Source organism: Cervus canadensis, chromosome 10 (genome assembly GCF_019320065.1).
Source record: "Cervus canadensis isolate Bull #8, Minnesota chromosome 10, ASM1932006v1, whole genome shotgun sequence".
NCBI lineage: Eukaryota > Metazoa > Chordata > Mammalia > Artiodactyla > Cervidae > Cervus > Cervus canadensis.
This window is the reverse complement of record NC_057395.1, coordinates 48,821,958-48,835,381: the sequence shown is the minus strand read 5'-3', so window position 1 is coordinate 48,835,381 and position 13,424 is coordinate 48,821,958. Positions and strand designations below refer to the sequence as shown.

Sequence of the window (13,424 nt, the reverse complement as noted above, 5' to 3'; positions counted from 1 at the left end):
TCCAAGGGTATGTCAACCTCTCTGTGCCTCAGTTTTCTAAACTGTGGGAATAATAACAACCCCTCCTATCATTTGAATAAATTTAAGTGAAATTATGTTTGTATCTTGGATATGATAGGCAGTCAGTTTTGCACATTTTGCCCCTAAAATTGCATGTAACATTATTTTTTCAGTGCCCCTGTACAATAAAAATAATATTAATACATTAAAAATAGTGTTTCAATAAAAAAGATCATTTGTACAAAAAGTGACATGTTAAATCACACAGTAGAAGTAAATGCAATAAAATGCATCTTGATTCTGCTTGAGTTGTCTCAAATATCTATTTATATTTTAATCCTGGCCCACAGGCTATACCTTCTCCTCTATTACCTCTCCCTCGCCTTCTCTCTTATCCTGGCCATATGTTTTCCTTGAACAAATCTGGAGAGCAGGGAATAGGTTTTGTTTTGATTGCATGGCTTACTGGTGCTTGGAAAAATGCTCAGGTTGTCTCCATATATTTGAATGCCTTTTATGTGATGAACACCGTGTCCCTGCCCAGTCCCTGCCTGGTTGGGGAGCTGGACCAAGAAACTGTGTACCATGTAAACAGGAAAGTGGAGGGACAACTAACCCAGAAATAATTCCTATAGGAGGAGGCTTTTTGAGCTAAGACCTGGGAACCCTTCATGTCAGCATGGTTTGCATGGGTCATATTTGGGACAGGAGAGGCACAGTGAGGATGATGGATCTTAAGGTCTTACAATTTTAAATAAAGTTTGGGGAAAAGATTTCTGTTGGATGATACTAGCCACAGCATTTGACACCTACATTAAGTCAGAAAAACAGAGATCAATGATGACTTTGCATTTTAGAGCCTTCAAACTAACAGAACATCAATTGCTTTGTCCTCTTACTGTAAACTTAACTCCAGTTTTCCTCTAATGGAGCAACCGATGAGTCATCTTCTCCAGATAGCATGACCAGCAATTTTCATGGCTCAGGCTGTGTGTAGACTGACATCAGCTGGATCTAAGCTTCTTTAGGATTTAGAGTTTAGCTTGGGACTAGAGGTTATTCTGTACCAAGGACTTCCCAGGCCATGTCTCTGGAAGAAACCAAAGGGGTCTTCTGCATTCAGAGAATACTTTTTAACATCTATCATTTTATCATTTCATCTTATGCTCCAAAAATATTTGCTTTGAATTAGGAATGGTCTTCCTCACTCCCCTCACACCATAGATGTGCCAGGAATATTTGCCATGTCTATCCAATGGCTTTGCGTCCCCTCTGTTGAGGACCCTGACTCCATTTTTAGGTGATTCCTAAGTAGTCAAGCCCCTGAAGAAGGAAATGGCAACACACTCTAGTATTCTGGAGAATTCCATGGACAGAGGAGCCTGGCGGGCTACAATCCATGGGGTCACAAAGAGTCAGACATGACTGAGTGACTATCACTCACTAAGTAGTCGAGCAACATTCATCCCAGGGCCTTTCCCTCCCAAGTTCCCTGTAGGCTTGCACCATAGGCTCTTCATTGGTCCTGGGGCTCCTGAGGTTCTTAGCAGGTGGTCTCTGAGATGAAACCTGACAGCCAACCCTAATTCCCCTTCAGAAAACCAGGTTCTATTTGACTTTTTAAGAATTCCCTTCTTGAGAACAAATTGACAAACCAAGACAGTGCCAGAAGCTTATACAACTCATTGCAATGTAAACAGATACTGTCTTGAATGCTGTTACTGAGGTGTTTTGGTTTAGGGCTCTGAAAGATTTTAAAGAAAGGCCACTCTGAAGCCATGATTCTGGGCACTCTCTCCATTGTTAAGGCAAGGTGATGTTATATTTTGTTATCAGTGTTGTCATCTTGTATCACTTTGGCAAATTATTTTTGTGGGTATGTTAAAGTTCAGCAAATAACATGTGTTAAACTGAGTGCTTGAAATATGCATATTGTGTCACTGGGCAGAGCTTTAGTTTACATCATTGTCTTTTAGACTCTTTTTGAGTGACCCACAATTTTTACCTTGATAAGGGTTACCCTTACCTTGTGAGGTGTGTTTGAGTTTTCTTTATTCTTTATTCTGTTAAATTTCATTGTTCTACAAATTCTGGTTGAGATCAAGTTGATTTCTTGGCCCATTAGTAGATGGTGACTTGGAGTTTGAAAAATAAGAGCAAGAGTTCTTAAGAGTATTTTGGAAATGACTGTAGAATGATTCCCACCCCCCGCTAGTTATAGCCTGTGAGCCTAGCTGTAATCACAAGATCAAATAATAACCACTTCTTACAGGTTCATTTCATTACTGCTTAAATGGAATAATGATAGCTAGCCAGGGTCAGAATTTTAAACTGAATTTTAAACCCTAAAGCAAGACTCTATGTTAGACAACCATTTAAGTCATTATATTTAAAGGGAGTTTGATCACGTACAAGTTGAGGATATTTTTCCCAGTAATCTTTCTTTTGGCTTGAATTTAAAGTATTTAGGTCACATGTTAGCATTTAACAGAATTTAATGGAGAGCCACAATTGAACTATAATCCCCTAATGATGGGATTTAAGCAGAGAGCAAGAGATTGACTTTTAAAAAGTGCTTTATCATTGAACCTGGCTGGCTCTGAAAGTTCTTGTTTGTGTCTTTGGAAGGACCAGACTACCACTTGGCAAGTTCAGGTTTTGAGTTTACTTATTCCAGAGTTTTCCCTTTTGGTCATACACTCGTACCTGTCTAGATACGTTTTTGCTCGTAGAGAGCATAGCTTGATCCCACCCCAGGTTGCCCAGTCCAAAGGTGTTGATCTGACCACTAGCATCAGAACATTTGTGCACTTATTAAAAATGTCAGCCCCAGGTTTCAATGCAGGTCTATGGAATCAGAATTTGGGGGAAGGGACATGTTTTAATGTTGGTGGGATGAGAGTTAATTAAGTTTCTTTTCTTCTAAAATCAATTTTATTGAGCCATAGTTTACATACAATTAATGGAAGAAGTGAAAGTGTTAGTTACTCAGTTGTACCTGACTCTTTGATCCCGTGGACTGTAGCCCTCCATACTCCTCTGTTCATGAGATTCTCCAGGCAGGAATAGTGGAGTGGGTAGCCATTCCCTTCTCTTGGGTATCTTTCCAACCCAAGGATCGAACCCAGGTCTTCTGCATGGCAGGTGGATTCTTTATCATCTGAACCACCAGGAAGCCAATGAATGGAGTCATCAGAATCATAGCTAAGATGTGGAACATTTCTGTCACTCCACAGGGTCCTTCCTCTGCCTTTGGAGTCCCTTCTTCCCACCTTTGCTCTGTAGGCCACCACTCTCTGCTTCCAGCCACCAAAGATTATTTTTTTCTATAGGGAATCAGGCAACATATCTTGTGTCTGGCTTCTTCCACTCAAAGTAGTATCTGCCATTTCTCCTTGTTAGGTACATCAATAGTTGCTTCTTTCTAACTGCTGAGTACCCCTTTGTTTGGACCCACCATGATTTGTTTATCTATTTGCCTGTTAATAGACTTTTCTGTGTCTTTAATTTGGGAATGTTATAATAAAAACCCAGGTCTCCCATGTTATAGGCAGATTCTTTACCACCTGAGCCACAGGGGAAGCCCAAGAATACTGTAGTGGGTAGCCTATCCTTTCTCTAGGGGATCTTCCTGGCTCAGGAATTGAACCAGGGTCTCCTGCATTGCAGGCCGATTCCTTACCAGCTGAACTACTAGGGAAGCTCTGGTAATAATAATAATAATAATAATAATAACTTTGAATATTTTTCTGCCAGTATTTGTATAGAAGAAATCTGTATACTGAATAAGATTCCCACTTGAGTTTTAGGGATATGAACCACTGATTCTTACTCTCTATTCTTTTCTTTCTTATTCTGTATCATTTTGGAGAACTGTGGGTTTTGTGTCTAGATCAAACAGTGGATTTGCTGTGCAGTTATGGTTTCAATGTAGCATTTATTCAGTGCCATCTTTTTGGGGTAAATGTGTACCTCATCTACATTTGTTGTGTGTTGTTTTAAGAACTCCCTACCCACCCGACAGGGGGCCTCCCAGGTGGCCCTGGTGGTAAAGAACCCACCTGCCCGTTCAGGAGATGTGGGAGACTCAGGTTCGATCCTGGGTTGGAAAGATCCCCTGGAGGAGGGCATGGCAACCCACTGTAGTTTTCTTGCCTGGAGAATCCCATGGACACGGGAGCCTGGCGGGCTGCAGTCCATAGGATCACAAAGAGTCGGACACGACTGAAGAGTACTCACACAACACCCAACAACCTGAAGGCCAGACTTAGTCACAGATTCTCAAAGGCTATACATGAACCTCCCTGCTATAGGGATCTCTCTCAGACCTATGTTGTTTTGTGGCAGGAGATTCAAGTCTAAGATACTACTATTTGAGGTGGGGTTTTCTGTGTGGTTCAAGGGCTTGATGCTATTGTGTGGAGAGGCTGTCCAAGAATTGCAGGCTGCCCAACCTGGAAAACTGAATGAATTATAACCAATTGGTGCTGCTCAAATTTGAAGGAACCTCTGTGGCAAGACTGAAAAGGTACTATTGAAAGAGTTGGCATTTGTAGGTGTAGCAGGATGCAGGAGTCTAGAGCCTGGACCTTTGGCAGTTGTAGTGTGTTACGAAGAGTTCTGAAGAGACGTGGGCCAAAGGGAAGGCTGGTCTTGGACTGACAGTCGCTTTTCAATCAGATCTGCTAAACCTTTTTGAATATGAAGATGAAATGTTTACAGGGGTGAAATGGTAAGTCATAGTTGAAGGAGTTGACACTGACAAGGGGGAAATGGTCAGATAAAAAAATGCAGTGCAAAAGAAATGATCACTGACTGAATAGCTCATGAAATAAATATTGATTAAAAATCGTTATTCTGCTGGTAAACCTATACATTACGATAGGTAAAATAGATAGCCAATGGGAATTGCTGTGACTCAGGGAACTCAAACCAGGGTTCTGTAACAACCTAGAGGGGTGGGATGGGGAGGGAGGGGACACAGATATACCTATGGCTAATTCACGTTGATGTTTGGCAGAAACCAACACATTGTTGTAGAGCAGTTATCCTTCAATTAAAATTAATACATTTAATTATAAAGAATTGTTATTCTGCATTTGTGCATGATTTTTGGTGGCCTGCCAACACTGAAGATGCAAGAGATGCAATATTCCTCGGTTGGGAAGATCCCCTGGAGTAGGAAATGGCAACCTGCTCCAGTATTCGTCCTTGGAAAATTCCGTGGACAGAAAAGCCTGGTGGGCTATAGTCCGTGAGGTCACAAAGAGTGTGGTCACAAAGAGCACGCGCACACACACACACACACACACACACACACACACACACACACACCCCTGATGGCTGGTGGGCTACAGTCCGTGAGGTCACAAAGAGTGTGGTCACAAAGAGCACGCACGCACACACACACACACACACACACACAACACACACACACACACACACACACACACACCACACACCCCTGATGGCTGGTGGGCTATAGTCCGTGAGGTCACAAAGAGCACGCACACACACACACACACACACCCCTGATGGCTGGTGGGCTACAGTCCGTGAGGTCACAAAGAGTGTGGTCACAAAGAGCACGCACGCACACACACACACACACACACACACACACACACACACACCCCTGATGGCTGGTGGGCTATAGTCCGTGAGGTCACAAAGAGCACGCACACCACACAACCACACACACACATCCCTGATGGTGGTGGGCATAGTCCGTGAGGTCACAAAGAGTGGTCACAAAGAGCACGACACACACAAACACACACACACACACACCCCTGATGGCTGGTGGGCTATAGTCCACGTGAGGTCAAAAGAGTCGTTGGTCACCAAAAGAGCACACACACACACCACACACACACACACACACACACACACACACACACACACACACACACACACACACACACACACACACACACACACCCCTGATGGTAGAGAGGCTAGTGGGGGCTATAGTCCGTGAGGTCACAAAGAGCATACACACACACACACACACACACACACACATCCCCTGATGGCTCAGAGCTAGTGGGGGGCTATAGTCCGTGAGGTACAAAGAGCTAACACACACCACACACCACACACACACACACACACACACCCCTTGATGGCTAGAGAAGCTAGTGGGGGGCTAGTCCGTGAGGATACACAAAGAGCATTGCACACACACACACACACCACGACACACACCACACCCCTGATTGGGGCCTATAGTACCGTGGGTCACAAAAGAAGTTTGGTTCACAAAAGGAGACCATTGCACACACAACAACAGCACACACACACACACACACACACACACACACACACCCCTGATGGCACACACCCCCTGATGGGGGGCTATAGTCCGTGAGGTCACAAAGAGTGTGGTCACAAAGAGCATGCACACACACACACACACACACACACACACACACACACACCCCTGATGGCTAGAGAGCTAGTGGGGGGCTATAGTCCGTGAGGTCACAAAGAGTGTGGTCACAAAGAGCATGCACACACACACACACACACACACACACACACACACACACCCCTGATGGGGGGCTATAGTCCGTGATGTCACAAAGAGCATGCACACACACACACACACACACACACACACACACACACACACTGAGCTACTGGCTCAGTCTTTCGGGAACTGAAAGATTTGTTGGAGATCTGATTATTTTACTTTTCTATTTACTCATAGCAGAATTTCCCAAATTGCTATTTTCCCTTCATGTCAGCATTATGTTTATTGAGGTTGATTTATTATTTTTTTAAGTCTATAGTGATTTCTTACTTGCTCTAAGGTAGTGATTTTTAACTCTGGCTGCAGGAGAGTTAAACAAAATCTAGATGCTCAGGCTGGGCAGTCCTATTCAATAGACTCTAGGTATTTTTAAAGTTCTTAAGTGGTTTCAACATAGAGTCGTGATATACCTCTTTTATTGTGAGTTCCCTCCTTCACTTGCTAAGTGTAATTTACAAATCCTTGGCATTTCTCCATGCTCTTCTGACAACAAAAATTACTTTACAACTTTAAACATGAGAAGTGTATTCTATACCTCTTTGCTTTGTGTCTCCTTGGTAAGGAGAAATGATCACTTCTCTGGATTTGATTTTTAATAGCAGGGAAGAACTGGGTGCTGATGGCTCTTGGGGGAGAAAGTGAGCATAGCTTTCATTGTTAAGTACATAACTTTTGGAAATATAGAGGAATAAGAGGAAGAAAATAAGTCCTTTGCTGTCCCACTAATCAACATTACAGGTAACATTTTGGTGTGTTTATGCATGTGGCACACTTACACATACACAATGAGTTATTGCTGTACGTACTGCTTTTATCATTTTTTAAATTGCCTTTAATCCTTTTCATTCATTGCATCAGTTTAGAAAATTGATATTGTTATATATTACTGAGATCTACCCTCTTAATGCTGGGAGGGATTGGGGGCAGGAGGAGAAGGGGACGACAGAGGATGAGATGGCTGGATGGCATCACTGACTCGATGGGCATGAGTTTGGGTAAACTCCAGGAGTTTGTGATGGACAGGGAGGCCTGGCGTGCTGTGATTCATGGGGTCGCAAAGAGTCGGACACGACTGAGCGACTGAACTGAAATGAACTGAACCCTCTTAATGAACTTTTAGGTGAACAGTACATTATTGTTAACTACAACAGATCTCTCTAACTTATTCATCTTGCATGGTAAACTTTATATCTGCTGAAAAGCAATGTCCCACTTTCCCCTCCACACCAGTTCCTGGCAACCGCCATTCTACTCTCTGCTTCTATGATTGACTGTTTCAGATACCTTATACAAGTTGAGTTGTGTGGTATTTGTCCTTCTGTGACTAGTTTATTTCTGTTAATATGATACTGTGTTTTTTTTTAAATACCAGTTGTTGTATATAACTTAGGGCACACATTTCTGCATGTCAGTATTTCTGTGCTATCTTTTTAATGGCTATAGTGGCATTCCTTTGTAGGATCATACCATGGTCTTGGGCTTCCTTGGTGACACAGTGTAAAAGAATCTGCCTGCCAGTGGAGGAGACGTAACTGATCCCTGGGTCAGTTGGGAAGATCCCACGGAGAAGGAAATGGAAACCCACTCCAGTATTCTTGCCATGGGAAATCCCATGGACAGAGGAGCTGGGAAGGCTACAGTCTGCAAAAGGGTCAGGCATGACTTGGCAACTAAATTGCAACAACAATCTCTTGTATCACAGATGAATTTGATATTGGCTGTTAATTTCCTTTTCCAAGATTAAAAAAAAGTATTAAGCAAGAATGATTATTACATTATATGAAAGTGAAAGTCACTCAGCTGTGTCTGACACTTTGTGACCCCATGGACACACCAGGCTCCTCTGTCCATGGAATTCTCCAGGCAAGAATATTGGAGTGTGCAGCCATTCCCTTCTCCAGGGGATCTTCCTGACCCAGGAATCAAACTGAGGTCTTCTGTTATATTATATGATTTACCTTTATTATTAATTTTTAAGCACCATTTATTCTACATATTTTGGGGCATGTTTAATACAGGTGCTAAGTTCAGCACTGGGGATAGTGCCTCTTGTTCTGTACTTGTCTGACTGAGCAGGTAGACATTATCTTGCTGTGTCGTAACCATCTTTATGGTTCCCGGATGCTGTGATGAAGTATGGTGATCAGAGGCCAGACTGATGGAGTTACCCTGAGGGAAATGGGTGAGATGAATGTGTTTGGAGCAACAGCATGTGCCAGGGCCGGAGGGCTAGAGGAGGATCTGACGCCATCAAGGAACTAACTGAAAGGTGGAAACCACAGCATAGCAGGATTCATAGTACGCTTCACAGTGGACCTGAAACCTCGTTAAGGAATCTGGATGTCTTTGGCTAATTCTTTGGCTAATTAGGACACCATCAAACAGTATGATAGTTTCTGTAGCATGGCCATTCCTGCTGCAGTAGAGCTATCAAGATGAAACAAACAGGAGCCTTTTGTGCTGTTGAGATGATGGTTTATGCAGTGGAAGTGCACATATTTGGGAGTTCTTGGTCTGAGGAGGGCAGGCTTAAGCTCTGGAGAAGGAGCTCTGCCATCTTGGAGCTTACGTCTTGTTTATATAAACACTGTTAGGACAGGAATACTGATTTAAAGTTTGAGTTCTGCTGCTGCACTGCTTATAACTGTGTGTCCTTTGGCAAGTTACTTTTAATTTCTCTGAAGCTCAGTTTCCACTTTTATAGAGTTAGTGTGCCTATCAAGTAGTAATTTTTGTTTATATAATGAGAGGTAAGAGATGTCTCTGGGACACATAGCTGGATAACTACTGTCATTATTATCATTTTCATTATTGGTGAATCAGTAGTGGGGCTTTTTATCCCTCAGCCCCATCTTTCCCCTTGTCTTGGGCTCAGGGGCTAGATAGCACTTGTTCAGTCGCTCAGTCACATCCAACTCTTTGCGACCCCATGGACTGATGCACGCCAGGCTTCCCTGTCCTTCACTGTCTCCTAGAGTTTGCTTAAATTCATGTCCATTGAATGAGTGATGCAGTATGCAGATAGCACTGGCCTTGCTTGTTCTCTTTGTTTTGCACAGAGTAGGAAGAAGGATCAATTAGGCACTGTGGGAGGACACTTTCCCATTTCAGGTTTTTTGGCAGATTTTACTTTCTGTTTTACCACAAATTCTAACATAGACCCTAAACTTCACTGTTTAAAATCTTTTGCTGCATTTGTCTTTGGACCTTGGCATTTCCCCACTTGAAAGTTCAACTCTACATATAAAAGACTCTCATCTCAGGTTAGTGCGTGGTTTCTGGCCTTGAAGCTATCTTCATAAATCTTGAGTACTTGGCTGTTGAGTGCTTTGTCATTTTGGGACTTTCAAGAATGTATTTTTATTTTCAGTGGTCACTGTCTCCTCCTTTTCTTCCTCTTCTTCTTCCCTTCATTTGTCCATCTTCTTGGACTTTGCAGCCCTCTGCCCCAAAACTTTTCTCAAACTTCCTGCCCTATACTTTCTTTGGCCCCAAAACCTTTTATGCTTACTTGGTTCTATGTCTTTAGGACTTTCCAAAGCCTGCTTTTCTGTAAGAGACCAGCCCAAGGGAGTGGATGGGTCCCCTCAGTATAGCTTGTGTTGTTGTTCAGTCGCCCAGTTGGGTCCCACTCTTTGCAGCTCCATGGAGTGCAGCACACCAGGACAGGGAAGCGTGTCCTTCACTATCTCACTATCTCAAACTCATGTCCACTGAGTTGATGATCCATACAACCATCTCATTCTCTGTCGCCCCCTTCTCCTCCTGCCCTCAATCTTTCCCAGCATCAAGGTCTTTTCCAGTTAGTTGGCTCTTAGCATCAGATGGCCAAAGGATTAGAGCTTCAGCTTCAGCTCTTCCAATGAATATTCAAGGTTATTTTCCTTTAGCATTGACTAGTTTGATCTCTCTGCTTTCCAAAGGACTCTCAAGAGTCTTTTCCAATCCCACAGTTCGAAAGCATCAAGTCTTTGGCGCTCAGCGTTCTTTATGGTCCAGTTGTCACAACCATACATGACTATTGGAAAAACCATAGTGTTGACTATATGGACCTTTCTCAGCAAAGTGATGTCTCTGCTTTTTAATCTGCTGTCTAGGTTTGTCATAGCTTTTCTTCCTTGGAGCAAGTGTCTTTTAATTTCATGGCTGCAGACACTGTCCGCAGTGATTTTGGAGCCCAAGAATAATAAAGTCTGTCACTGTTGCCATTTTTCCCCTTTCTATTTGCCATGAAGTGATGGGGCCAGACGCCATGATCTTAATTTTTTGTATGTTGAGTTTTAAGTCACCCTTTTCACTCTCCTCTTTGACCTTCATCAATAGGCTCTTTAGTTCCACTTCACTTTCTGCTGTTAGAGTGGTGTCATCTGGATATCTGAGGTTATTAATATTTCTCCCTGCAATCTTGATTCCAGCTTGTGCTTCATCCAGCCCAGCATTTCATATGATATACTCTGAATATGTTAAATAAGCAGGGTGACAATATACAGCCTAGACATACTCCTTTCCCAATTTTGAACCAACCCATTGTTCTGTGTCCAGTTCTAACTTGCTTCTTGACCTGTATACAGATTTCTGAGGAGGCAGGCAAGTCTGTCTGGTATCCCCATCTCTTCCAAAGTTTCTTGTGATCCACACAGTCAAAGGCTTTAGTGTAGTCAGTGAAGCAGAAATAGATGTTTTTCTGGGATTCCCTTGTTTTTTCTATAATCAAGTGGATGTTGGTAATTTTGTTTCTGGTTCCTGTGCCTGTTTTAAATCTAGCTTGTACATCTACACTTAAGGCTTCCCTGGTGGCTTAGTTGGTAAATAGTCTGTTGCAATGCGGGTGACCTGGGTTTGATCCCTGGGTTGGGAAAGTCCCCTGGAGAAGGAAATGGCAACTCACTCCAGAATTCTTGCCTGGAGAATTCCATGGACAGAGGAGCCTGGTGGGCTCCAGTCCATGGGGTCACGAAGAGTCGGACCCGACTGAGTGACTAACTTTACTTTTGTACATTTGGAAGTTCTTGTTTCACATACTGTTGAAGCCTAGCTTGAAGATTTTGAGCATTACCTTGCCTAGCATGTGAGGTAAGCGCAATTGTGCAGTAGTTGTAACATTTTGGCCTTGCGCTTCTTTGGGATTGGAATGAAAACTGACCTTTTCGAGCCCTGTGGCCACTGCTGAGTTTTCCAAATTTGCTGGTATATTGAGTACAGCATCATCTTTAAATGATTTTAAATAGCTCATCTGGAATTCCATAACCTCCTCTAGCTTTGTTTATAGTAATGCTTCCTAAGACCCACTTGACTGCACACTTGAGGAAGCTTGTGAGGGTCAGTTAATCATTGGGTAGAGAAATGGAGTCTTGTCCAAATGGAGAAAAGTAGTCTTGTCCAGATGGAATTTTATCCCTCTCTGTTTCTGGTGATGAGGGCCAGTGGGGAGGGTTGGCTCCTGCAGTGGACGTATACGTCTGAAACAAACATGAAGATAAAATTAACCTAGTAAAATAAATGTGTTCTACATTAAAGTCCTGTCATTTTAGCTAAAGTTAACATGGGTTCAGTTCAGTTCAGTTGTTCAGTCATGTTTGACTCTGTGACCCCATGGATTGTAGCACGCCAGGCTTCCCTGTGCATCACCAACTCGTGGAGCTTGCTCAAACTCATGTCCATCAAGTCGGTGATGCCATCCAACCATCTCATCCTCTGTCGTCCCCTTCTCCTCCTGCCTTCAGTCTTCCCTAGCAAGTAGAATAAATGTATTCTACATTAAAGTTCTTTCGTTTCCCCTAAAGTTAACTTGGTTAAGTGTAGATTTGAAAGCTCTGCTGGCATGCAAATGGCAGTGGGGCTAGATGTAAAGCAAAGAGGTTATGGTCCCTCTGGATGTGACTCTATGGCAAGTATTCTTATAAAGACCCAACAGTTTTCACCATCCTCTTTGCTTGTCCTGTCTCTGGAAAACATAAGGTCTTGGCCATGGTAAAAATCTGTCAGAGTCTCTTCAGGAAGATTTTATTAATATATTTAGGTATGCTTGTTGTCACACTCTTTTTTTGTTCAGATCTTGGAAAGCTGATGGATGGCAGTGGCCAAATCACTATGTAGAAGACTGATGGATTTGGTTACATAAAAATAAAAACAATTCTAAAAGATCATTCACAGGATTCGCAAGCAAGCAAAAAGCTAGACTAAGATATTTGCATCAAATATAACAAAAAATTATCTATTCTATACATTCTACAGAATGTTTAACAGTACACCTGGCCTCCACTTACTAGATACTAGTAGCTATGTCCCAGTTGTGATGACCAAAAGTGTCTTCAGACATTGCCAGATATCCCCTGGAAGAAAAAAAAAATCACTCCTCACTGAGAGCCACTGCTTTAAAGCGTCATGGATGTGATGTGAACATGAATGCAGAATGTGGATGAACATTTAAACTGAAAGAGCCACCTCAAAAATTTTTGTGTTTGTGTACCTAGCTCTATACCATTGAGGCAACTTGACATTCTGGCCGCTATTTCTATTATTTTTCTTTTTTGCCCTTTAACTGTTGAATTCTCTGGTTTTGTGTTTTCTTATTGTTTATATTTCTGTTTTTCTCCAGCTTATCTAAAGTATTTGTTGATTGAGGCGTCTTAAGAAAATTCCTTAAACAGAAGGCTTTTCTACTTGTCTTTCCAAACTCCTTGTAGGCCTGCCTTCTCATTTGCAGGACAGCTTGTCTGGCTTATTCATTCTATGTGGGAAATTAATTGATGCTAAGATCTGACATTGTTCTAACCTGAGTGCCAGTGAATGTTTCCTGTCCCTTCTCCCCTCTACTTGCATGTGGTATTTTTCTCTCTATCTTAGGGAATTCCCTGGTGGTCCTTTGGCTAAGACTCCACACTTTCAC

The 13,424-nt window shown here is 42.5% G+C and overlaps 1 protein-coding gene across 3 annotated transcripts in view; it reads left to right on the top strand.

Moving 5' to 3' along the window:
- SLC23A2 (solute carrier family 23 member 2) overlaps nt 1-13,424 on the top strand; it is a 139,420-nt gene that overhangs the window by 38,706 nt on the left and 87,290 nt on the right. Inside the window, exon 1 of one of the 3 annotated variants that reach the window (XM_043478815.1) lies at nt 11,446-11,466. The exons of the other annotated variants lie outside the window; for them this stretch is intronic. The gene's annotated coding sequence lies outside the window, so the exon portion shown is untranslated. Of the gene's footprint in view, nt 1-11,445; nt 11,467-13,424 lie in introns of those variants that run through there. 3 annotated transcript variants of the gene reach the window in all.